Raw genomic sequence first — 26857 nt, forward strand, 5'->3', positions numbered from 1 at the left:
ACAAATTTTTTACGTAAATTGAATGAGAACCCCCAAGGAACGGATGTAACAATATAAATTCTGGAAACCAGGAGAAACACGCAGGGCTGAGGGCAGCTTTGGCAAGTCTTCCAGTCACATGGGCTACAGGAACCCCACAAGACAGCATGGTCTTCATTCACCACCTCCATCAATCAAAAGACCAACAGGTCCAGTCTGAATCTGCTGAGATCAGGGAACCGCAGCAATGAGAGCCTTCAATCTCGAACGTGGGCCGTATTTTTTTCCCTATCTCAGCCACCACTCTCCCAATTATAATAAATGAATAAAGTAGATTGAAGCTAAGGAAAAATAAAGCAAAATTAGAAGCTGGCAAAATGCAAACCCACTGCCTGGGGCTGATGGATGATGACAGCTAGCAGACAAATCCTGTTCCCCATTCTAAGTTCTGTCTACTAAACAAATTAGCAAACTCATCAATATCTGCACGGCATTTACCTTCTGCGGCAACAGCTGCTGCAAAATCACGATGCTGACTTTTTGGGTTGTGGTCTTGCTCATGGGACACATTTATAGGCCAAGCAGGGTCAAAGATAGCAGAATGACAACCAATATTATAGGGAACGGTGTTGTAAGGGCTTGGAAGATAAACAGCTTGGGAGTCCCCTACTGAGTCTACCACTAGCCCCTGTCCCTCCCCCAATAACTGTTTGCATGATGACATGTGAAAAGTTCATGCTTGTGCTAGTAAGTAACTGTAAAACTTCCAATAAAGCCATTAGTGATTAAACAGAAACTTGTGAGATACATAATCTTATATCTGGATTATGTTTTAAAACATGATCTTTTTCACGAAAACTAGTATTCAGTGTGGAAATTATATTTTAAAATGGCAAAAATCTTCTATTCTTCATAAAATTATGATACAATTCTATTTTCTATTGTAGCATAAGAGGAATTTTTTCTCTCATCTTCAAAGAAGAAAGAAGAGATAGGACCAAATACAACATATACAATATAACAAATACATCTTTCCCTAAAAGTTTCAAATGAAAATAGCAAAGGAGGAAAGAAGGGGCTTTTATGATTAAGTTTACAGGCAATGGTTTCCAGGTACTTACATGAAGTTAAGGATGGCAAAATATTCTTTTTTTTTCCTAAATAACTTTTTTAAAAATTTTGTTTTATTTATTTATTTTTATACAGCAGGTTCTTATTAGTTATCTATTTTATACATATTAGTGTATATATGTCAATCCCAATCTCCCAACTCATCCCCCGCCCCCCTTTCCCCACCTGGTGTCCATACGTTTGTTCTCTACATCTGTGTCTCTATTACTGCCTTGCAAACCAGTTCATCTGTACCATTTTTCTAGGTTCCACATATATGTGTTAATATACGATATTTGTCTTTCTCTTTCTGACTTACTTCGCTCTGTATGACAGTCTCTAGGTCCAAAATATTCTTAAAACATCCTGCATTAGGAAAACATAAAACTATGAGTGGTTTAGTTAATGAAACACAGTAGTATTTCAGAACTGAGACTCTGACCACCATTAATTAATTAGAGGAAAGGTGACTGGAAGAAAATGGAAGACACAGCATACTGCCTGAGTCTATTTCAAGCATTTTCTCATGAGGGCCCTGAAATTCTTCAAAGTGTGTTTTAACACTTACAACAATAGAAACCCTGCATCTCTCTCTGGTGAATCATGCCCGTTTGTACCAAGTGGCAACAAAGGGTAAAGACATCGCAAGAGAAGGCAAGTCTATACTCACCCGAGAAAGAAAAAGAGAAAGTCATCAAGAAAAAGAGAAAGTCATCAAGACCCTTACCGCAGCTGAGACAAGCCAAGACACAAGACAGAGAAGTGCTAGGTACAGATGAGCTTCCCACTCGCCTTCAGCAAATTCTATTGATTTCAATCATCTTGGGCTTGGGCTGCTTCCCAAGCCTTATTTGTGCAGGAACGCCACTCCCACTGGCGTTGCCATTCCTGGCTGACATCTGTTGACTGTCCAGACCAAGCTGAAGAAGTGGCAACTACTGGGGAGAGATGTCAAGGTCCTTGTCATTTTAAGAGGTCTCCCAGAGCAGGTGTGGTTATTCCCACCTCTCCTCTGCTCTCAAGCATCAGGTACCTACCTTATTAAGGCACTCACCAAGCTGTAAAACTAATATTTGTACAAATGGCAGTATCCCCATCAGACTGTGAGAAAACACGTGCAATTCTTTTGGGGACACATCTGGAATGGTAAGTACCTGAAAGAGCTGATCAGTGCTCATTAAGGTGTGAGCAAAAGGGTGTCCTCTTGTTCACATTTCCCTGAAGTTAAAAATGAAGATGAAAACACAGTAGATGTGCGTTATGGCAAACAACAAAAAAGGTATTTTTATTTTTTTGCAACCACAATATTCTTACTGGCTTTCTACAGAAGTCTAAAGTATTTTTTTTCCCCAAATTATGACAAACGTTTTCACTAGATGGTGGGCTTCCAGAGGCCAGAGATAATTTTCTCTCCCCTAAAATAAAGCTTGATGACCTCACAGCTTCTCAATAAATGCCTATTGATTAATGAGTGTTCTACTAAGGCCAGCTAGATATTGACGATTCTCCCATTTTTCTTCCTGTTACTCACTATACCTTTCCTTAAAGAGAAACTTGTTTTAAATGATCAGGCCCTTTCTTCTTCAGTGAATAAGAGCTTTATCTAAAATGTACCACCACAGGGGTGGGGACTGCAGGGGTATTCACTCAGGCACAGAGGCTGGAGGATGAGAACAGAAAACACAGAACTAGACTTTTTTTAAAAAAGAGCTACTATTCTGTCAGCAGCCTCAGGTCTTTGGAACCCAGAAGCCACCAATCAGTATCTGGTATCAGCCTTCTACAAGGCTTAATCAAAGGAAATTTTAAGAGAAGAGCCATTTTAGAAACAAGAGTATTAATGGTGACTTAAAGAAAGTAGAAATAATTGGCAAAAAAAAAAAAAATTATTTCCCTTTTGCTCTCTGATTTCCTGTGTGACTTCAGGTGTACGACAAGTCCTCTGTGCCTGACTTTCCTTATCTATGAAGCTGGTGGGAAAACCACTGAACTCCACTAACTGTCAGTAATTCTAATAGGAATTATGTTAAATATTTCTACATTTTGTGACCCTTAAAATTCCCAGAGGATGGCTAGCATGGTGAAATAATACTATAGCATCCTCCTTATGGAAATAAACCATCAATAATGCGTATTCAGGACTGCTATCTCTTTCATTACCTATTCCAGGGTGCTGGAAAGAAGTAACTTGTGTTATTTTGTGGACCCTGACAAAAGCAGGGCTGGTACCTTGTCATCTCTGCTGGTACCTTGTCACACTCCTGCTTCTAATCTTCCAGAACTCTCAAGCTGAAAACCACTTTCAAACAGGGATTTCCTGGGTACCGTTAGCACTGACATCAAACCTTCAGTTCAAAGGTCACATCTTCTCTCCCACTCCCCTGCCTTCTGGGTCTGGCCTGCCCTCACTGAACGAAATGCCCTCTTTATCTCAAAGAAGTACAGGCTGCTATGAGAAGGAGTCTGGGGAGGGAGGTTACTGACTGCAATTGTTTGGAAGATTCTCGTAATTGCAGCAAGGGATCCATCCTCTCGTGTCACCTAAGTTGGAAAATGGGTCAGACATAATGCATTTGGTTAAGTGTCTAAACTGAAAAGGTGCTATTTTATTTTAAATGGCATAGTCTTTACAAAGGCTAAGGTTACTGGTGCAATGCTCTCTCATTTTAAAACGTATCAGGGACATGCCCTCTGAGGGTCAGGCTTTCATTTGCTGATGTTAATTCTCAGCTGCCTGCTTCTCGTCCTTCATTGTACCCTGTGTCTTAGCTGGGCACGCTCCTGATTCCCTGCTACATCCAGACGGTCCATGTAAATAGTGTTTATGTTAAGGAAGTCATGTTCAGTGTGACTGGAGCACACAGAAACTGATGTTGTTGTCACTTTAGATTAAGCTCTTATTTTAGTAAAGGAGGCAATTGGAGCAGGCGGCTGAGTGGCCGAATGAAATATTCAGCTCATTTCATTTAGAGCTGCCTGGTTTCCATTGTTCATGGTGGCAAGTCTAGTTAACCATGTTGGTGCCGGCATGCAGCGGCCCCCGCTCGCTCACGCATCCTCCGGCTGACACTTTTTAAGTCATCCATCAACACACCTAGAAGTAATCAGGTGAACAATGTAGGCACAGTCATCCCTGGATGCACCTCTGTGAACTCCTGTCCATTTGTGTGCTCAAAATGGATGCTTTCAAGGTGTGCGCAGAGTCCGCCTCAATTTTCAGGTACAGCTGGAAGATGGGTGAACACAAAGATACGTAGGACACCGGGTTTCTGTGAGTCAGCTAAACTTTTAAAATGTAATTAATGTGTTTACCAAAGGAAGAGGTTGGGCTTAACTCCTTGAAACATGTTAACTACTGCCCTGACACAAGGAGCTGTTGAAAACACAGGTAGACACCACTGTCCCAAAACAATGCACTAGCTACGTAAATTATTGTTTGAAACTTACTATTTGGAAGGACTTAGGTATAGAGAGCCTTCATAGTACTTTGCTACTTTCCTGGGAGTGCTAATTGCGTTCTGGCCATATTTTGGACTTTGAAGCACCTGTTCAGAGACTCTCCTACCATGACAATATAATCCAATCCCACCAAAAAGTCGGCTTTCTCTTTCCTTCTCTCTCTCCCCAGCTCTCTCGCTCTCTTTCTCTCCCCCACCTACATCCTTCCTTTTTCTTTTTGACAACTTACACCAGAAAAGGTGGTTGCAGGAAATGATAAAGTAAATATTATTTTCATACATCAAATTCCTGGTTAAGTTTTTCACCCATAAAAAAAATGCTCTATAGATGAATGATTTCATCACTTCAAGACCCTGAGAAGGTAGAAACTCTTCTTTGCTACAACTTACAACAACTTTGCTACAACTTATATAGCTACAATATTATAGATATTACTTAATGTCCATATAAAGTACCAGTCATCACTGAACAAAAATAACTAATTGTTATTATAATTATACAAAAATAACTAATTGTTATTATGGAGACCCATTCAACTCCAAAAACACAGTGAGTGGCAAATACATAGTAGGCTCTATGCCGGGCTAAAAGTAACCCTTAACTTCATGGTATCTAAATATTTAATAACTCTTCTGTGGATCCAGGTTTTGTGGGGACTGAGAGCTTATACAATTTCAGAAGAGAATACAAATTAAAATGTTTAATGTAACATGAAAGTGAATATTTATTTACAGTGGAAAAATCCCAACAAATTATCACTTTAAAATGCTGAGAAATATCACAAACATCACAAAATCTGGGAAAAAAACATAATATTCATCTTAACTAGCTCCCCAACCACACCTCTCTAATGCTTTTCCCCTACAGTTGTTGGCTACATACTCTGATTGCCTCTTTGTAAATATCACTTTCTATAGAGAAAATGGAAAGATAATCCATTCTTTTATCTAGTATGTTTACTCAAATTGTTTTTTTAACTATTCACAATTGGGATTCAGAAAACATGCAACTGCACAACACAAGATACTTGCTGCCTGCATTACTGCTACAAGTTTCTGCCCTAAACACACAGATATTTGAGAAATTCTATTTATGTAATATTCATCAAAAAAGAAAAAATTACATGACGCATTAATAATAGCATGAACTGCATTAGTCATTAAATTCCTAACAGGAGAGAACCTCTATTGTGACTGGGCACTGATACAAACCATAGCCTCTATTTATAACATTATACATCTAATAACAAGAAAGTTTTCCACAGACTAGCTTCTGGCTCTGTATGTTTCAAAACTAGTTGCATTAGGTATCAGCACTGCAGGGACGTGTCCACAGGACAATACGGCCTCCGGTTCCTCACCTGTCACAAGGCTCTAGTAAATTGGCAAAGTGGAACATCATCAATAGCTCCACCACTACACGTGGAAGTTTGCAAAGAACATACCTATATCCCACTTAATTTAAAATCACTGTATCCCCAGCGTGACTCCCCACCACCTCCACCAAAACAAAGTCATGACCTCTCCAATGCCACTGCAAAACAGAAAAGGAATGGAGGGAGGTTACAGTGAAGGCACTGGTCATAAATGATTGCAGTTAAAATAGCTTAGATTGCAAATTTTACAAAATATATGATTATTTGAACACATTGCCTACAGGGTCTCTGAACTTGGGAAAGAACTCATAGGAGTGAAGGACCCTGAAGCTTAGTTTTGCCTCTGGTGAAATAATTTACTTCTTTTCTGGTGGAACAAATGTTTTTTAAATAGTAAATATCAGATGTTTGTCAATAATTGTGATTATAAATATCTATTAAAAGGATCTTATTTTAAGACACAGTGAGTACAATTGGTAATTAACAATAATTGAAGAATTCAGAAACCATACAAAAGAATATTTGGAGCAAATTTTGTTTTTGGAATTATAAAACTGTTAGCAACCATCTTCTAAAAAATCAAAGCCCTTCTGCAGCTAAAGTATAAAGAAAATGTGGAATTAAACAAAAATGTTTAAACTGTCACATATTTCAGCAGCTAAAATACAAGATAATTGTTGAGAAGAGCGTGCTGAGGTAGCCACTGGCAGGAAGACTGTGGAAATACACATTTGGAACCTTGTTTTCCAAAGAGCCTATGGAAATAAATAAGAGAAGAAAGTAATTCCAAAATTTAATTTTGATAGAATTTTCTCCTGTGCTGACTCTCAGAAACATACAAATTGTAATCTAATAATACATTATCTCTAAAAATTACACAAAGCTTGTGTGTGTTGTATAAATAGGTACAGCATATTTCTCCACTAAACAAAATATTAAATCAAAATAGTCTATGTATTCATAATGTAAGAAAAGTTTTCTATATTTTTTAATATGAGGTTTTCATATTGAGTTCATCCATTTGAATTATCTTTGAATATGCATTAGAAAGATACTAATTCTGTGCACTCATATTGACTAAAAAGATAAAACATAAACTTGGAGTCCAACTGTCAGTTCTTAAATCCAATCCATAACTCAGCATATTTGTGAAAGTAACTAAACTTACCGAAGTTTTTACTGACTCCTCAAACTTCTCATTAAGAGTTTAAGGGAAAATTGGTCTTAGATTTAGGAATCAAATTCCAGTTGAAACTTTGGAGGTGGATATCCCAATCTCTAAAGTGGGCGAAAGGATCTGCTTATTAGCTTTTTAAATTTTCATGTCTTTCTATTTTGTTTCTTTTCTTCCTTCCTCCTCCTTTACTTTCTTGAAACCATAGGAACTGGGTGGTGCTGCCACAAGAATTCTTAGCAAATGTAATGTGAATTATAAAAAAATATTTCAAGACATCAAGTTTCTGAGGGAGGTAGAAGAAGAAATAAGACCTTTTAGAAAGTAGCTGAGCAAGAGCAAAGCTAAAGCCAAAGCACAAACCCTCAATGGTTAGAAGTAGACGTTAATGCACAGAACCAATTACAGTCAACTCAAAGTCAACAATAGGGAACATTCAAAATCATTCCAATACATATACCAACAGACCAAATTTGTACCTGCCAAGTCTAGTTTCCTGTTTCACTTCTCTGGTCTCTTAATCTAAACAGACAAAATGCTTCATTGTAATAGTATTGCTACCCCAAATATATCCTAAATTGCATTGGCTATAAAGAATAAAATGGCCCACATCACATACATGTAACACACACACACACACACACACACACACACACACGCATTTTGATGAGTGTTTTGCAAGCTGTAGATTGCCAGAGGTTCAAATAAAGTATGCAACAGAAATGAAACTTATTATCAAACCAAATATTTTAACAGGAAAATGACATAAATGTCATTGTCTAAACCAGGAGTATGGCCTGTGATCCAGCTCACTACCTATGAAATAAGAATTGTTTAATGAATGAACATTTATAATCAACATGATGATAGAGAACATTAACACTAAACTACAATTAAGTGAAATGTCTCCCCTCCCAAAAAAGAATTCAATTATTTCTCATTATAAGACTTCTATTATTAAAAATTTCCTCAAAAAAAATTTCCTCAATTATTACTATTATATTTTGAACCATGTCAATAAAAATTTTGTGGAAATTTTTTTCCTCTCTTGAAGTACTTACATAATATCCTCCATTTCGCCTACTAGCCTACAAAGCCTAAAATATTTACTATCTGGTCCTTATAAGAAAAAGTTTGCTGACACCTGGTCTAAAACAATCTAATCTACAAAACTGTTTCAGCCTCATATATTTCTAGTTTTTATAATATAGATATGTATGCACGCACTTAGAGTGTATAGTAATGACTGCTCTCATACAAGACTCATGACTACCTCCTAATGCTTCCTAAATCACTACCAGGAATAAACCACAATCCCTACCCCTGAAAAACAGATTCCTATGGAGAGCTCACAATAACAGATCACATTTATCTCACCTTATAGAAAAATGAAAAGGAGGTACTGATTTTACCCAATAATTTAGTTTAAAAAAATTAAAATTATAATGTTCAATGCTAGTGGAAGTGTAGACAAGAAAACCCATGTCTACACTAACTATAGCAGTGTTAAATGGCACAGTCTATCTGGAAAGCAATTTGGTAACAGATAACAAAATGCATTAAAATACTTACACACTTTGATATAGTAAATCAACTTTTGTAAATCCAAAAATGTGAAAACATACATATACATAAAGATGTTCAATAAACTGTTACTTTCAACAGTGACGTGACTCTAGCTTTTTTTTTTTCTGTTAACAGCCTTACTATTCGTCAAGTTATAGAAGGGAGAAATCTTGGCACTATCCTTTCCCTCACACCAACAGAGTCAATAATTTCTCCCCCTTAGTCTTCCACATCTTTTTCTACTTCATCTCTACAGCTACAATCTTGGTTTAAGAATCTGTCATCCCTCTTCTGGATTCCTTCAATATCATCTTGGGACTAGATCTGAAAAGTGAGGCCTAAGCTTATACAATCTGGGGGCTCTTTAAAGAAAAAGAAGGTAAAATTGCGGATACAAAATGTGTGTTACCAATGCTACCCAACATGAAGAGAAGCATAACAGAGGGGTAGTAAATATTATAGAAAGAGGAAGCACTCCTAACAAACTGAAGTTAAAAACTCATACTCTTGGCAAATTTTATAAAAACACAGGACCACAAGAACACGTTTTACAGTCTCCCCCAAAATATTGCTAGAGGCCCATGCAAGCCAAGTGGTTTTTATTTAGGCTTTATTTCAGCTTCTTGGTGTATCTCACTCCTTACCAAACCCTTCGCTCCTGAGCGTCGCAGTTTTTAAGCTGTCCATCCAATCATATTGCTGATAAACAATTTTTCTAAAATGAAATTCTAAACATATCCCTTCCCTACTTGAAAATCTTTCTTGCCAGTAGTATAATTGGTACAAATCCTTCCATGATATCACCTCCACCTACTTCCCCAACCTCATTTTCTGTGGTTCCAGACGTGCTGCAATATTTACACTTCCTTCTGATGTTATTTCAGATGTTCTTTCCTCTAACTGAAGTGTATTTTCTTCTCTTTTCTGGCTAACAGATTTCTTCTAATGTTTCTGTCCCAACTTACATGTTAAAGTCTTCCCGGACCTGACAATAGAGTTGATAGCAAGTTCTTTGGCCCACTCTCCTCCAGTATTATACTTATGACCTATTATAAGGACTCATCCGTGGTGTGTTTCCCCTGATAAATTAAAATCTCCTTCAAGGCAGAAACCCTGTCCTAGCCATCTTTATCTCCCAAGTGCCTGCATTAAGTGCTCAGTAATCCTTAGCTGAACAAATGAATGAAAAAGGAAGAGAAGTAAATATATCGAAAGATTACTGTTATTGCTTTTGGTCATTGGTATTGTTAGTAATTTTTTACCCTTATTTTAAAATATTTTTGCTGTGTGGCTGTATTTGTTTTAAAATGGGAAATCTAATTTATAATAAAATATTTCTTTGAGGCTTACTCTAATTTTCATTAGATCTGCTATCTAATTCTCTTAAAATTCTGCATACCTGTGCCAGGTTTATTTACATGGCCAACAGTCTAGTTTACTTGAAATCATGTTTAGATTCCTGTACACAATTAGCTAAATAAATATCATTAGTGCAGCTTCATTAAAGTGTATTTTTCTTAAATATTTCTCAGTACACATATTTCTCAGTAAGTGAGCATCTATTAGAGTTTTGGCAAGGAAAAGCTTATAATGGACTTATTTCCATAGGTATATATTTCATGCACTAACTGAAAGGAATAATAAAAATGTTTTGCCATCTGGAATAGAACAGTGCTAAATACTACAAGACTCAAATTATGTTCATAGGCATGAAGCCACGTTTCCAAATCACTATTACAATTTCTATCTTCCACATAGGATGCACTAAAGAATTGCTTTTATGAAGAAAATATCCAAAATAATCTGATAATTCGCCTAAATATAATCCTCATTGAAGCTGAACGTATTTTATCCTTTTTTTAGTAAAACTATCATTATCACTATCCAGTAAATGCCTGCAGGAACTTTATAGCAAACATTTTATTCTTTTTCCTTTGCATTCTTTAAATATTTTGTTTTATTACACATTGTTTAAATATGCTCTACATAGAGTAGACCATGTACACACAGCATATTTAGATATGAATACAGGTCAAGAACACCAAAAATGCAAACCACAGGCCATAAGAATAACATCACCGAACTCACATTGACACCACTTTAGTAGTTTCAGAGCCAGTTGAATTCTTCATAATCTATACCCCTAGTTCAGGTAGAACTTCATTTTCTAGCCTGTGGTATGATGGTATTAGACTGAACCTCTCCACAAACATGTTCCTGTTCCTCCTTTGTGTTAAGACGTTATTCTGAGCTCTCGTGATAGTATGATCTATGTCTAAGTCTGAACTCCTTTGCTGTGTGGATCCATGCCCCAGCCAGTCTGGTTTGGTTGTTTAAAGGAATAACAGCATTCTCCTCATTGCACAGGGCTGCATGCAAGAGTCACCTGAGATGAAGTGCAGTCCAGCAGAAAGAACGTAACTTTAAAATCACACCATCATTGTGTGGAGTCCCCACAATGGCATTTCAAGGTCTGTGTGACATTCAAGTTATTGAGCCTCTTTGAACCCTGGTGTTATGGGTTGAATTGTGTCCCAACCCCAAATTCACATGTTGAAGTCCTAACTCCCAGTATCTCAGAGTGTAACATTTAAAAATAGGGTCATTGCAGATATAATTAGTTATGTTAAGATGAGGTCATTAGTGTGGGCCCTATTCCTATATAACTGGTGTTCTTAGAAAAAAGGGAAACTTGAGCATAGAGCAGACACTCAGAGAGGAAAGATAGTGTGAAGAGACACGGAGAAGACACCATCCACAAGCCAAGGAGAGGGGCCCAGAGCAGATCCTTCCTTCACAACCCTCAGAAAGAACAAACCCTGCCAATACCTTGATTTCAGACTCCTATCCTACGGAACTGTGAGACAATACATTTCTATTGTTTAAGCCACCCCATTTGTAGTACTTCGTTACAGCAGCCCTAGCAAACTAATACACCTGGTTTCCTCAAATGTCAAATCCTTAACATAAAGGATGCAGCGCCATTCTAAGGGTTAAAAATCACATCATAGATACTCAAAAGAGGGCAGGCAATATTTTTTATCATATAGGGTATAATATTTGAAGTATTTTATTTCATTTCCTTGAATCTTGCTTCTTTCTCCATTCAGTCAGCCAAGTTGCTATACTCTACACTCAATTTTCATAAGAAAATTGTTGGCAGAGCAGGGAAGCATGGGGGAAGGAAGAATGTCAATTATTGGTTTTCGAGTTTCAAAAGCCTAAGACGCTCTGAGAAATTGGAATGATTCTCATGCATTGGAAACAGACTTAGAAGAGACCCTCCTATTTATTTACTAAGCTAAGAGCAGATCTAGACACCTCTGAGTGGAGAATAAGGTAGTCAAGGCATGTACGGACATTAGTGAATCCAGAAGCCAAGTTGGGGGTGGGTGGCTGAAACTCTACCCTCTCCCCACCACCATAACTCTTCCTAGTGGGGCTAGAATGACCAGATATTAGACTGCAAGATTCAACTGACGCACCTTCATTGAACAGGCATGAAATCCCAAAGTAAAGGGCTAGATCAAAATCCAGATTAAAAAAAAAAAATCATAAGAACTGGTTGAATGGTTCTAAAAGCCAACCAGAGAATGTAAAGGATCAAAAGGATAGAGGAGAGGAAAAGCGTTGTGAAATGGCTCTTGGATTGAGCTGCTGCCCTATGGCAAGTCCCATCTCACCCCAAGCAAGAGGGATGGAAGGGACTATTTTCTCTCTCAAATCTTTAGAGAGGCTTCAAAGGAATAATTTAGACAGGCTGGACTTTGGGAAACCCAATGGACTGCAGACTGGCTCCCACCTTGGAAATCGGGAGGACAAGAGGGTCAGGCTAGGAGCAGCTCTGGAATTTTAGAAGTACCCTCAACCTCTCCTGCCCTTGGAGGTTCATGAGATGCATGTTTTCATGAAGCTGGTGTGGGCCAGGGATGAGAGAGCCAGACTGAAGCCCAAGATGACCATCACGAAGTATTCCTGATACACTAAACAGGAGTTCCTGTGGGATGGATTAGCTGAAGACTAGGAGCTGTGTGGGAAGCGGACAGCTGAAGGAGAAGCCTTGTCCAAGTCAGGAGAGTAGAAGACAAATGGGTCCAGCAAGGGAAGCAACCCAAGTCCCCCCAAAGTGGCCAAGTGACTATCAGTTTTAAACAACTGCCAGGCCCAGAAAGCTGGAGCCAGCTTCACATAGTACCAGTGCATGTAAGAAACAACCCCAAGCCACTCTTCCCTTTCCTTCCCATGTTCCAACCCCTAAGGGTTTAGCAATAGCAGCTAGCAAATGGGGGAGGAGGTGACAGAGAGAGAAAGAAAACAGCACACCCTCTCCCACTGCAATAGCCCAACCCACAAAATGGGCCTCAGAGAGAGGAGGAGAGATGATTTGATATTACATGCACTCTGAAGCTACAATTATGGTCTGAGATTGGACATTCTAATTTCTGAATGTCTGTGATTTAAAGTGTGGCTAGAAATTTTTTTTAATCTAAGGGTAATCCCTATTAGGTATGGAGCCTACGTGAGACCTAAATTTCATCCGGAGGCATGGGAATACCCACCCCCATTCCCCAGTTCATTTTAAAGAAACAACAAGAAAAAAAGTAAACGATTTCCTAAGTTGTGCTTGTTCAAAGTACTGTTACAGAGAGAAATCCCAAATATGTTGGTGGGAGATAATGGAGGGTGGAAAGGATTTTCTTTCTTGGATGGAGTCTGGACCTTGGAAATGACCAAGTGATATGTCCAGGTAGATGGACCTGACCAGATTTGCCAAGGACCTCCCACAATAGCATGCCTCGGAAGCAAAAGAACAAGGACCACGTACTTCAGAGTGGCATGCAAGGAGCAAAGAGCTTTATGCCACCCCAGAGATTCTTCCAGTTTAGCAGGAGCACACCCTCATGTGCCCAGGAAGTATCTGGAAGAAGCCAAGAGAAGGAGAGAAGACCCTCGAAGGAAGACCAAAGTGTGCCTCAGCAATGGCTCACAAGTACTGACAAAGGATGAGAGGACAAAGATGACTCATAGAGAGATGACAGCCTAGGAGCAGATATGTCACCCCTCACCCTCAAAACCTTACCTAGAATTAGGATGCAACCTCCAATTGAGTCCACATGGTTAAATGAAGGGTTAAAATATAATTTAGATTTAACTATAGAAGAATAGATTTAACTATAGAAGTGTGCAGGTTACATTTCTTGCACACTCAGTGTGTAGACACATACCTGCCACATGCGGGGAAGCTTGTCCAAGACTTCCAAGGATCCTCTTAAAGTGTGTCTTTACACTGTGAACTGATTAACAAGCCTAGAAGAGAATTAGAGCTAAGTCACTTAGAGGCAGATTCACGGTGTGAGGAAGTTGACTCTCAAATCTTAGCTGTTTGGGGAAATGCCAGAAGATTGTGATAAACTGAACCCGACAGAATACACAACATCCACTACCACAGAACTCTTAAATTCCATCTAGAAAGTTACAGAAGCATCAGCAGAAGGAAAGAAAATAAAATGAATCAGCTTGTTTGGTCTGATTTTGAAAATCAAATGCTCCAAATCCCAGAAGAAAACATAGAAAAGAGTAGGCATAGTAGGGAACTTAAGGTTCCTATCCTAAAAACTTGGAATTTTTAAAAGCATCAAACCTGTTTCTAATGAGAGAAGACAAAGAAATCCAAGTAAGGGAATAGATTGTGACAGGGGTGCTACTTTAGAGAGACTATTCAAGGAAAAATCCTCTCCGATAAGGTGACTTACGAGCAGAGAGGAGGATAAAGAGAGTAAGCCAGACGGAGGAACTTTCCAGGCCAAGGGAATAGCAAGCACAAAGGTCCTGTGGTGAGAGCCTGCTGAGCATGTGCAGGAACAGCAAAAAGGCCACTGTGGCTGCAGCATGATACGTCAGGGGGAGACAAGTAGGACATGAATGATGTTGGAAAAGGCCAAGGAAAGGCTCTGAATTTTAAACTAGAAGCCATTAGAAGGTTGTGTTTTTCTTTAATCAAATATTTTAGTTTGACATCATTGTAGATTTTCATGCATTTGTCAGAAGTAATACAGAGAAATCGCCTGTATCTTTTACCCTGTTTCCCCCAATGGTAACATCCTGCAAAGTTATAGTACAATATCAAAACCAAGATATTGACGTTGATAGTTAAGATACAGAACATTTCCATCACCATAAGAGTCCCTCAGTTTGCCTTTTTATAGCCCTCCCATCCTATCTCCTTCTTAAACCCTGGAAACCACTAATGTACAAATTCTATAATTTTGTTATTTCAAGAATATTATACAAACAAAATTATATGAGCAACACAATTCTCTGGAGATTCATCCAGGTTGGTGTGTGTATCAATAGTTCGTTCAGTCATATTGCTGAATAGTGTTCTATGGTCTGGACCATTTAACCATTCGCTCATTGAAGGGCACTGCTTTCTTTCTAGTTTGAGGTTATTATAAGTAAAGCTGCTATAAACATTTGTATACATGTTTTTGTGTGAGCATAAGTTTTCCTTTCTCTGAGATAAATGCCCAGGAGAGCAATTGCTGGGTTTTATGGTGGTTGTATGTAAAGTTTTCTTTAAAAACCCGTCAAACTGTTTTGCAAAATGGTTGTACCATTTTACAACCCCATTAGCAACGCATGAGTGAGCCAGTTTCTTCAATCCTTGCCAGCATTTAGTGTTGTCACTATTTCTTATTGTAGCCCATTCTGCTTTTCTCTAATGGTTAATGATGTCAAACATCTTTTCATGTGCTTAGATGATATCTGTATATATCCTTTCCCATGAAATGTTTTTTGTTTATTTTCTGATTGGATTGTTTCATTTTTTATTTTAGAGTTTTGAAAGATTACACTCTTAATACCAATCCTTAATACAAGTCCAAACATATAGTTTGCAAATATTTTCTCCCAGTCTGTAGCTTGTCTTTTCATCTTCTTAACAGGGTCTTTCATGGAGCAAGTTTTCAATTTTGCTCAAGTCTGATTTATCAATTTTTTATTTTATGAATCATTCTTTTGATATAAAGTCTAACAATGCTTTGCCTGGCCCTGCGTCCTGAAGATTTTCCTTTTTTTCTTTTTTTAACATCTTTATTGGAGTATAATTGCTTTACAATGGTGTGTTAGTTTCTGCTTTATAACAAGATTTTCCATTTTTTTCATAAAAATTTTATTTTTAAATTTTACATCTAAGTTCTCTATACACTTTGAGTTAATTTTTGTATAAGTTGTAAGACTTAGGTCAAGGTTCAATTTTTTGTTTATGGATGTTCAACTGCTCCAGTGCCATTTGTTGAGAAGGCTATGTTTCCTCCATTGAATTGGTTTTGCACCTTTGTCAAAAATCAGTTTACATCTGTGTGGGCCAATTTCTGGGTTCTCCGTTGTATTCTACTGATATATATTTGTATCCCTCTGCCAAGATCACATAGTCTTGATTACGGTAGCTATATGATAAATCCTGAAATTGGGTATATTAATTCTTCCCACTTTATTCTTCTATTTAAAAATTCTTCTAACTATTCTGATTCATTTGCCTTTCTATAAAATTTTTAGAATAATGTGGTCTATATCTACAAAAAAATCTTGATGGAATTTTGATAGAAATTGTGTTAAACTTGTGTATCAGTTTAGAGAGAATTGATACGTTTGTTATGGTGAGTCTTCCAATCCATCATTTAGATTTTCCATCAGTACTGTGTGGCTTTCAGCATACAAGTCCTACACATGTTTTGTTAGATTTATACCTAAGCATTTAAATTTTTGAGTGATTATAAATGGTATTGTGTTTTAATCTTTGGTGTCCAGTTGTTCACTGTTATTATATAGGAATATAGCTGATTTTTGTATGTTTATCTTATATCCTACTACTTTGCTGAACTCACCTATTAATCTTGGAAGGGTTTTTTTTTTAAGTTCCCTGGGATTTTCTACATAAACAATCATGTCACCTGCAAATAGGGACAGTTTTATTTCTTCGATTCTGATCTCTATGCTTTTAATTTCCTTCTCTTGTCTTTTTGTACTGGCTGGAAATTCTAGCATGATATTAAATAAAATTGGTGAGTGCAAACATTCTTGACCTTGTTCCTGATCTGAAGAGAACTAATTGTCTTTCATCATTAAGAGTAATGTTGTTACAGAATTTATGCAGTTTTATTCAGATGCTTTATATCAAGTTGAGGAAGTTCTCTGTTCTTATTTTTCTGAGAATTTTTATCCTAAATGGGTGTTGAATTTTGTCAAGTGCTTTTTTGGCATGAATTGATAGGATCATGTGATATTTCTTCTTTAGCCTGTTAACATGGTGAATGGTGCAACAGTTTTGCAAGTACTGAACGAACCTTGATCCCTGGAATAAACCCTACTTGGTCATGGAATATATGTTATTTTATATATTGCTGAATTCTATTTGCTAATATTTTGTTAAGGATCTTTGTGTCTGTGTTCATGAGGGATATTTATCTCTAGTTTTCTTTCTGTACTATCTTTATCAGGTTTTGGTATCTGGCTAACACCACTTTCATAAAATGAATGGGTTCCTGAAAATGATTGTGTAGAACTGATGTTACTTCTTTAAATGTTTGTTAGAATTCTCTAGTGAAGCCATCTGGGAGTGGAGTGTTTTATTTTTGAAATGTTAACATTGTTCGATTTCCTTAATAGTTATAGGGCTATTCAAATTATCTATTTAATATTGAGTGAGTTGTGGTAGTTTGTGTCATTTGAGGAGTTGGTCCATTTCATCTAAGTTGTCATTTATGTGTGTAGAATTGTTTCTAGTATCCCCTATTATCCCTTTAATGTCTGCAGGATCTGCAGTGATACACTTTTTTTCATTCTTCACACTGGTAATCTGTGTCTTATCTGTTTTTTCTTTGTCAGTCTTGCTAGAGGTTTGTCTGCTTTATCACTCTTTTCAAATAACTAGGCTTTTTTGTTGATTATTTTTCTGTTTTCAATTTTATTAACTTTTGTTCTTAACATTATTTCCTTCCTTCTGCTTGCTTTGGGTATATTCTGCTCTTCTTTTTCTAGATTCTTGAAGTGTGAGGTAAGATTATTGATTAGAGGCTTTTACTTTTTTCTAATGTATGCATTTAATGCTACAAACATGCCTCTCAGCACTTCTTTACTTGTGACCCACAAATTTTGATGTTGTATTTTTTATTTTCATTCCATTCAATGTATTTTTTATGTTCCTTGAGACTTCTTTTGTGACCCATACATATATATAATGTATGTTACTGAATTTCCAAGTGTTCAGAGATTTACATGTTATCCATTGTTGATTTCTAATTTGATTCCATGGTAGTCAAAGAATACATTCTTTATGATTTTAATTCTTTCAAATTTGTTGAGATTTGCTTTCTGACCCAGGATATGGTCTATCATGTTATATGTTCCTTGGTTACATTAAAAGAATATGTGTTCTGTTGCTGTGGGGTGGAGTGTTCTGTGAGTACCAATTAGAGTCTGTTGGTTACTGATGTTAGGTTTTCTATATTCTTGCTGATTTTCTACCTAGTTTTCTATCAATTGATGAGGTAGGGGTGTTGAAGTCTTCAACTATATTTATAAATGTGTCTTTCTTTTTTCAAATATTTCATTTTTTGCAACTCAGTAATTTAGAATACACACATTTAGTATTGCTATGTCTTTTTGATGGAGCAACTCTTTTATCATTATATAATATCCTCCTCTGTCACTAGTAATTTTCTTTGCTCCAAAGTCTACTGTATCTGATATTAATATAGCAACCCCTGTTTACTTTTTATTAATGTTTGCATGATACATTTTTATCCATTCTTTACTTTCAACCTGCCAACATCATTATATTCAAAGAGAATTTATAAAGATACAGCATTGTAGTTGGGTGCTATTTTTTAATACACTCTAACAATCTGTCTTTTAATTGCTGTATTTAGACCATTTACATTTAATGTAATTATTCATATGTTAGGCTTGAAGCGAGTAATTTTATTTTTTGTTGTCTGTTTTTCATTTCTGTTTTCTTTTTCTTTCCTTCCTTCAACATTTTTTATAATTCAATTTTGATTTATCTGTAATGTCTCTTTGTACAGTTTTTTTAGTGGTTGCTTTAGGTATGACATCAAATTACATAATTTATCACAGTCCGATGGTGTCATCATATTATCAGTTTGAATGAAAGGTGTCATGAATCATGGCCTACTGAATATTTCTGCAAAAATGTGGGATTTGGTAAATCTAAACATCAGAATAAATGTAGCTATGTGAGATACTGTCCTGTTTCCTCCCCAAATGCTCCTGTTTTTCCCCACTTAGAACTACATACACATTCATACCTCCACTAAAACGATAACTGATATGTGAATTGGAATTAGACAGGGGGAAAACAATAAATCACTCTGATTTGAAACACCAATATTTCTGTCATTTGATGTATACTTTTTTGGATAGACAACTTTAAAGATAATGTTTAAGAGAATGTTTTCTAATACATTAAAGTGAATAGAAATCTGAAAACTTTTTGAAGTCTGAACAAAATTTTCCTCTTATTTCATTTATCAAGAATGTGGACAAACAACCATTCATAATGTTACAATTTTCAGTAGGCTTAACAATTACCTAGGCTCTTGTTCACCTTTTATAGAAAATTCATTTCTGAGAGATGAAATTAACTCGCACATGGTCATGAGTGAGTCAGTGACAGAGTTGAGCCTAGAACTGAGGTCTGATGACACTGAACCACACATTCAGGAATAAAAATATTAATTTTTATCTGTAGTATATGAACAGTCTGCTTGGGAATGCAGTTATGCTTCATTTCCTTAAGGAAGGCAAAAAAAGAACATGGCAGATGGAATATCATCACTCATCTACATTGGAATTTAACCAAGACTCTGGGGTTTAAATGTACCCACGTGCCAAAAGTAGCAACTGGTAGCAAATAAATGGCCCAACCATGGATATTATTGCAGGCACTGGCCCACAAGAAGTTCTCAACATGAAATTGTAAAAGCTAGCATGTCCTTTTCCATTGTGTATCAGTGAGTTTTTTCCCACCTAACCATGCTATTACAGAGGGACAAATTTGAAGGACACTGACATATTTCCCACATTATGCAGTTTTTATTCACTTTAGATGTAAAAATCCTTGAGCATATACAAAAGGGACAGTGCTCAATTCCCAAATATTTTTTATACCCCCCAATTTATTTTATGAAAGATCAAACCTCTAGTTTGTAGCTCTTAGTGACAGATTTCGTCTTTTAGTCATAAAATCTTCTATGATCCAAACTTTGGAAAAAATTCTTGCTCTACATCTCCCATTTATATTCACAGTCAGCTACTATAATTAAATAATAGAGTTTCGTTTACTTGGGCTCAAATTCATGAAATTTTTTTATTTCTACTCATCTCTTTTCTCTGAAACGTCTCCCAGTATTATTATTATCCTTGAGCACACAAATACACAGATCTGTGAATCTATGATGAGGTCTTCCTATTTTTTTAGAATAGATTTTTGCTTTGATTAAATGTCTAAATTGCCTCCACTTAGATGCTATCTAAATATGAACAAATACCTGATCCCACCGAGAAAAAAAAAATCACCTTTTAACAGCTGAACTCCTAGCCAAATATATGTATTATTTTTACTCCAGGGAAAAACTTGGTTCACGAGCTGACTTGGGTGTTCCTTGACCTGATGCCAGCAGATGACGAATGTGCTAATGGTGTGCACCAAAGTGAGAACTCAAATTCCCTTCCATTCAAACCCAGCGGACTGGCCAAATGATAAAGCACCGTTCAGCAACAGGTACAGAGCCAGCCATCAGCCTTCCTCCCAACCAGTGGTGCCACATGTGCTGAGGAGCAGGACAAGAAGAACTGAAGGTGCTAAACACTCCAACAGGGAAGTATTTGAATCAGAAAGAAAAACTAAGCTATACAGCTGCCACTGTGTCTAACTCTTTAACCAGACAGAACTTCCACACGCCTAGACTTTTTTTCACAAGAGGAGAGGAAACTTGCAGAATTTGTATTCACACGTCCAATGTTGTGCTCTCACCACATGCCTATGAAACTCCCTTGTCAACAGAGCTTTTACCCTTGCCTTTTTCTCTTTTTCAGGATTTCTACTCCAAATCCCCAGTACTCTTAGAGCAGTGATCTCAGAGGCATTTCTAGAGTTGATGCAAATTGTTTCTTTGTTTACCTCCTTGGAGATGGGGTAGGAAAGGGAAAGAAGTGTAAAGGCTCCAAAGTGGCAGCTAAAACCAAACCAGCTAAAGAAAGCTCATAACATTTTCCACTAGTTTGCTGTGTAAATGCCCCCTGCTAATTTTGAAAAGCCTTTGTGATTTTTAAGATGAAAAAGTTAAATGGGTCAACCCCTATGCTAATGTTCACGGACTAAAGGTGAAGTTATACTTTTACCAGTGAAAACTCAGTAGGTGAACAGACCAAATACCTTCAATATAGACAGACTCTGAACTGTTAAAAGAAAAACAACCTATAAATACATTTTTCATTGTTAATAGGCCACATTTCTACATAAGAGGACTTGTTTTCCTTTCCAGCCACAGTACCATCAAGGATCAAATGTATACTATAAAATAACTGGCATCTAGTTTGGATAAGATAACACATAATATTTTAATACTTTTTACAACACAAAGACATTATTCCTGATTAGAAGCAAAATCCTGAGAATATACTAAATTCTGAAAACAGAGAGTAATCCCAAATTATCCCTTCAGCTGATATATTAAAGACTGAATGGATAAAGACAGAAGAACTACATACCAATCTGTGGATTAGGCTGGTAAACTTGTTTCATCCTACAGCTCTTAGCCCAAACTGAAAGTCCAGAGTGAAAACAGTATTCAGGCCTCCTCTATGAATAAGATGAAACTCCTGGTTCTGATATTAGTGTCATAAGCAGTTCAACCCATCTCTGAATACTCAGTCAAACTAAATAACTCTATTGTTGAGCAATATCTGCAACATACTTTGTCAGATGATGGGTAGAAAACAAAGTCATTAAAACATATCAATAAAGAAGCTGTGATCTAACTACTTCAAAGACAGCAGATGATTTGACCTGAGTAGAAAATAATACTTAAAGTATTCAGAGGAAAGAGAAAAAAGAACCTCAGACTGGCCTGGTCACCAAAAGGCTTCATAGACATAGTATTGAGCTGAGTTTTGAGGAACAGGAAAGATCTGGAAAGTTGGAGGGAAGAACAGACAATATTCTAGGCATGGATCTAGAAAAATATGGGGGATATGGGTTGCTAGAGCCCAGGACACTTTGACCTATAACAGAGGGCTTGGGAGGAGAAGCCATGGAAAGATGGCTTAATAAAAAACTCAGTGCAGATGACAGCTCTTAAGGGCAAGTTTAACCATACTTCACAGAAGTTGGTTTTCACTGAGCTCGTCTAGAGGTACAAAGGGATAACATTAGGTTGCTCATGTAATCCACACTCAGTGAAATTTTAAAAATAATAAAAATCAGTGGGATTTTTGGAAAGATTTTTACCAGCAAATCACACCTCTTTGGATACATTATATCAGATTGGGTTTTTTCCTCTTTTCTTTTCTTTTTTTTTTGTTAATTTATTTCATTTATTTTTTTTATTTTTGGCTGTGTTGGGTCTTCATTGCTGTACACGGGCTTTCTCTGGTTGCAGTGAGCGGGGGCCACTCCTAGCTGCAGCGCGCAGGCCTCTCACTGCGGTGGCTTCTCCTGTTGCAGAGCATGGGCTCTAGGCACAGAGGCTTCAGTAGTTGTGGCTCGCAGGCCTCAGCAGCTGTGGCCCACGGGCTTAGTAGCTTCCCAGCACGTGGGATCTTCCCGGACCAGGGCTCGAACCCACGTCCCCTGAATTGACAGGCGGATTCTTAACCACTGCACCACCAGGGAAGCCCTCCTTTTTCTTACTCCAACAGTAATTGCTCATTATTTTACTCACATGCTACAGCCAAACAAATGAACATACAAATGAACAAATAAGCCCTAAGGCATAATGTAACAGATAATGTGGTTTTCTCCTCAATATCCCTTCCTCAGCATGTAAGAGCAGTGCAGTATGAAGGATTGAGCCCAACTTCTGCAGTGGGTCCTGCAAATTTAAGGCAATCATGGTAATCCCATCCTCCTTTCCATTGATGGCTTGGTGAACCCACGCCTATACTAGTCTATGAATGGCATTCCCCTGGAAACATGGTTTGAACCCAGGAATGGACATATGACACAACGTGGGCCAGTGAAACATAAGTGACATTTGCTTCTGGGAAAACATTTCCTCACTTTTAAGAGAGAACCACTGAAAGAGATGGTCACTTTCTCAAACGCTATGGTTGTCAGAGCTGGAACTGCAGATGCAATTGGCTTTAAGAATAAAGGTGACGTACAGAGGAGGTCAGAGCTCAGGCAATTGCAGATATAAGATGCTGAAAGCAATGGACAAATTCAACCCAATAATCTGTCCTACCTCTAATGTCTATGTGAGATACCATCTTTCTTATTATTAAATTTCGTTGGGCTTTTTTTTAAAAACTACCCCAATTTCTTTAAAAATACTCCATGACACTTGTGCATCACTCACAAATGGCTGTGATCCAATAATATATCTCATTTCATGGCCCTCTGGTTAGTCTTAGAGCCTCCAGAAGACTTGAAAAAGTGGAAGCAGGACAGGTAAATAAGAGGAAGGGAGGTTCTGTATGTATCTGAAAGCACAAGTCCAGGTGATCCATTTCAGACGGGCAGAACACCATCCTCTGAAAAGATGGAGTAGTTAGTTGTCAGAGTCACCAAGATTGGTCCAGGCATTCTTATCAAACGAGGGCACAAGAAAATTATACATAACCAAGGTTCTAATAAACCCAAAAACTTTAGATTTTACAACTCCACCCTTCCTCTTTCCTCCTACACAGCTGCTAAGAGTAGGGGCATTTTATTCCCTGGTCATATTAGTGAAGAGTTCCTTATGATGAGGCCCAGCCCGTAAAGGGTTTTCTGAGCAAGCGAATGTTATAAACTCTGTAACTTTCTATATTTCATTGCCAAACAATGTTGTGGGCTGCAGTTTCCAGGACTACAATTAACCGTTTAAGCCAACTATGATATGGGCTATATTAGCTCAGCAAAATGATCATGTTTACTCCCTTATTTTTTTCACTCCCTCACTTAAAAAATAATTTTAAATGCTTCACTACAGAAATATATAAGTAATATAATGTATATGACAACTTCTGAGGAAATCACAGCAGCAGATAAATATTGGTAAATGGTGATCAAGATGAAGCAATTAAGCTAAAATAATGAAAGCAGAACTCTATGTATAGGAGGCTGCAGAAACAGTAACTTGTAGCAGATTTGATCACCACTACCCAAAGGAGAGCCAAATATGAATACAAACTTGTGAAAGAAGACTCTGCCCAAAGTATTAAGCCAAAGAAATAATAAGATCAGAAACATTTTAAATGTATATGTTGTGATTGGTAGCTAGAAGATGATACTCTTCCATGGTTGAAATATGGCTCTCTAAAAATATTAGTAAAACTTCTGATAGACCTCACATATATTCTAAGTGCATAAAATAGCACTGTCTGTTTAGGCCTATAAATAATGACCAAATCAGTAGAAATGAACATACCTAGTGCTCAAAACACAAGACTGCTTAGAGACGTAGATGGGGGCAGTATATGTACAAAATGCAGAACATCTTGACACGCCAGATAGCAAGGAAGCTATCAAAGATGACAACAGTTATGTCAAAAGTACTCAGAAGCCAATTCGAAGTGGTTTCCGTTGGTCAAAAATGAGACAATCTGAGTTTCAAAAAGGGTGAGAATTGCAATTGATCAAGCTCATCAAATATGCTTAAATTCTTGAGTTCACGATGATATTTAAAAGAAATTACTTGGTTACCTTCTGAGGATGACAGAAAGCTGTCCCACCTAAGTAGTAAAACATTCCCCACCTTCAGGTCAAACACACTCCTGTTCTCTTCTTGTTTGCTACCCCCAAAAAGTTAAATGAGATACAAACGTTTATTGTTGCTAAACACCTATTAGCTCCAAATATTCTGCCTTGTTTACAAAGATGATGGGGCAGAGAATTCCCTGGCAGTCCAGTGGTTAAGACTCCATGCTTCCAATGCAGAGGGCGCAGGTTCGATCCCTGATTGGGGAACTAAGATTCTACATGCCCTGTGGCGCGGCCAAAAATAAAATAAAATTAAAATTAAAATAATACAAATGAATCAATTATAAAACAAAAAAGACTCACAGACATAGAAAAAAACTTATTAAAAAAAAGATAATGGGGCATTCATCATACTAAAGTGTTCTCTCTTTTCTTTGTAGATCCTATCAGAATGAGAGGAAGAATGTACTGATTCCAATGTTTCTTTCTTTCGCAAATCAAATAACCCCATTTCCAACCGAAGAAACTGTTAGCTGCATTTTATGCCACCAACCCTCATCAAACCTGGACAAAGGGCATTCTTCTATAATGTTTATCATTATTGCAGGTTGGTCACAGCTACAATTTAAAAGCTCACTATAATCCTAACTGCAAAGGTTAACTGCACAGTGACCTTAGTCAAGGTAAAACCTGTCCCATCAAACCCAAGAATAATAAGGTCTATGGAAGTCTAGACAAATGGGTGCATCAATGAATAGGGGCAAAATGTATATTGCTTTTAATGAAAATCGTTCATTACACTCCTTGCTGTAAGTTTCACCCACATATCAAGAGTGGCATTTCATATTTCAAAGGTATTCTCAAAAAGTGGAATATATAAATACTGGATGTGATCAGTGTACAGTATTGATCAATATCTAGTTCTCCTCTATACTTTCCATCCCAATGACATTAGGAATGACTATATGATTAGTTCTAGCAAAGAAATATGAGAAGTGATGTTTATCATTCTGGAATAAGGCATTTAATTGGCAGTGCTCAACTCTTCAGTCCTCCCTGGCCTGGGAGTTCATGCAAGCAGGTATATATAAAGGTGTCATAAAACTGAAGTTTCAAAAGCTAAGCCAGCATATGGTAGATAAATGACCTGCAGAATCACCTAAAATCATAACAGATCTTGTAAATGAGATTTTAGGGTTGTTTATAACAGCAGCATAACTTATTCTAACCCAAATGATGTGCTAGAATTCTGCATCTTTCCTAAATAGCCTTTTCAGGGGAATCTAATAAAAATTACCCACATACAATGATTTATTGAAGCCAACCAAATTAGCTGAATTGTAAAAATGTAAGGATTTAAAATTAATATTTTCAGGACTGTGAATTGTTTGAAAATGTTACCTATATTTTATGAATTTATTCTAAGTTTTCTCTACTGAACAGAGAATGGCAGGAATATAACGGGCAGTAGCCACTCTGAGCCTAGTTCTACCTTAAGAACTACAGAAGAACACATGGTAAAGAGTGGTTGTTGATGACCTTTTATAAAGTGTCTCATGTCTCAACTGATTCTGAAATAAACTGATAAGGCTTGCATTTTCTTGACCTCCTAATCCTTGGAACCAAAAGTACTTGGTAAATGAAATTTTTCTTTCATGATTTCCCCAAATCTACTTGTTCTGATTAATCTAGTATATACTACTGAAGAGCATTAAAACTACAAAAAGTCCATTGTGAGATTTCAATAAGGCTCAGTCCAAGACTTTTGTGTGATGCTTTCCCTAGGTGGGAGTACTAGAGAACTTTTAATATGGAACTTTGTATCTTTGGTTATACAGAGAGCATTTCATATAACAAGCAGGGTGTAAAAATCGTGCAACATTCTCAGGAAATATAATCACCTTTTACCCAAAGCCTCAGCAATCAACAGTTTGAAATACCATTCCCCCCCTGAACACACAGGTATTTACCTGGGTCATGAACCAAAATGGCAACTGTCCCAAATATTCCTATTCATTTCATGGGTGCCACAGAAGCTTAAATGGACATCGTGGTGATAGCAATGGACAGACCATTGATTTGAGGATGACTGAGGACTAATGGACTCACTTCCTCAGCCACAAAGGTGTCCTAAGAGGTCTGCTAGCCCTAAATGACCTGGTGGCTTTTGAGAGGCCTAGGTACCACCTGACACTACACAATAATGATAGAGCTGCATGGAAAGTGGAGATGAGGGCCCCAGCAAGAATCTTGGCCAGGAAAATTCACA

The 26857-nt window shown here is 37.2% G+C and overlaps 1 protein-coding gene across 3 annotated transcripts in view; it reads right to left on the bottom strand.

Annotated features, from left to right (window-relative positions):
- The window catches only part of SOX5 (SRY-box transcription factor 5), a 991426-nt gene that overhangs the window by 843500 nt on the left and 121069 nt on the right, over window positions 1-26857 (bottom strand). Inside the window, exon 2 of one of the 3 annotated variants that reach the window (XM_067695915.1) lies at window positions 13889-13970. The exons of the other annotated variants lie outside the window; for them this stretch is intronic. The gene's annotated coding sequence lies outside the window, so the exon portion shown is untranslated. The remainder of the gene's footprint in view (window positions 1-13888; window positions 13971-26857) is intronic. 3 annotated transcript variants of the gene reach the window in all.

The sequence above is a fragment of the Pseudorca crassidens genome, chromosome 11 (assembly GCF_039906515.1).
Source record: "Pseudorca crassidens isolate mPseCra1 chromosome 11, mPseCra1.hap1, whole genome shotgun sequence".
NCBI lineage: Eukaryota > Metazoa > Chordata > Mammalia > Artiodactyla > Delphinidae > Pseudorca > Pseudorca crassidens.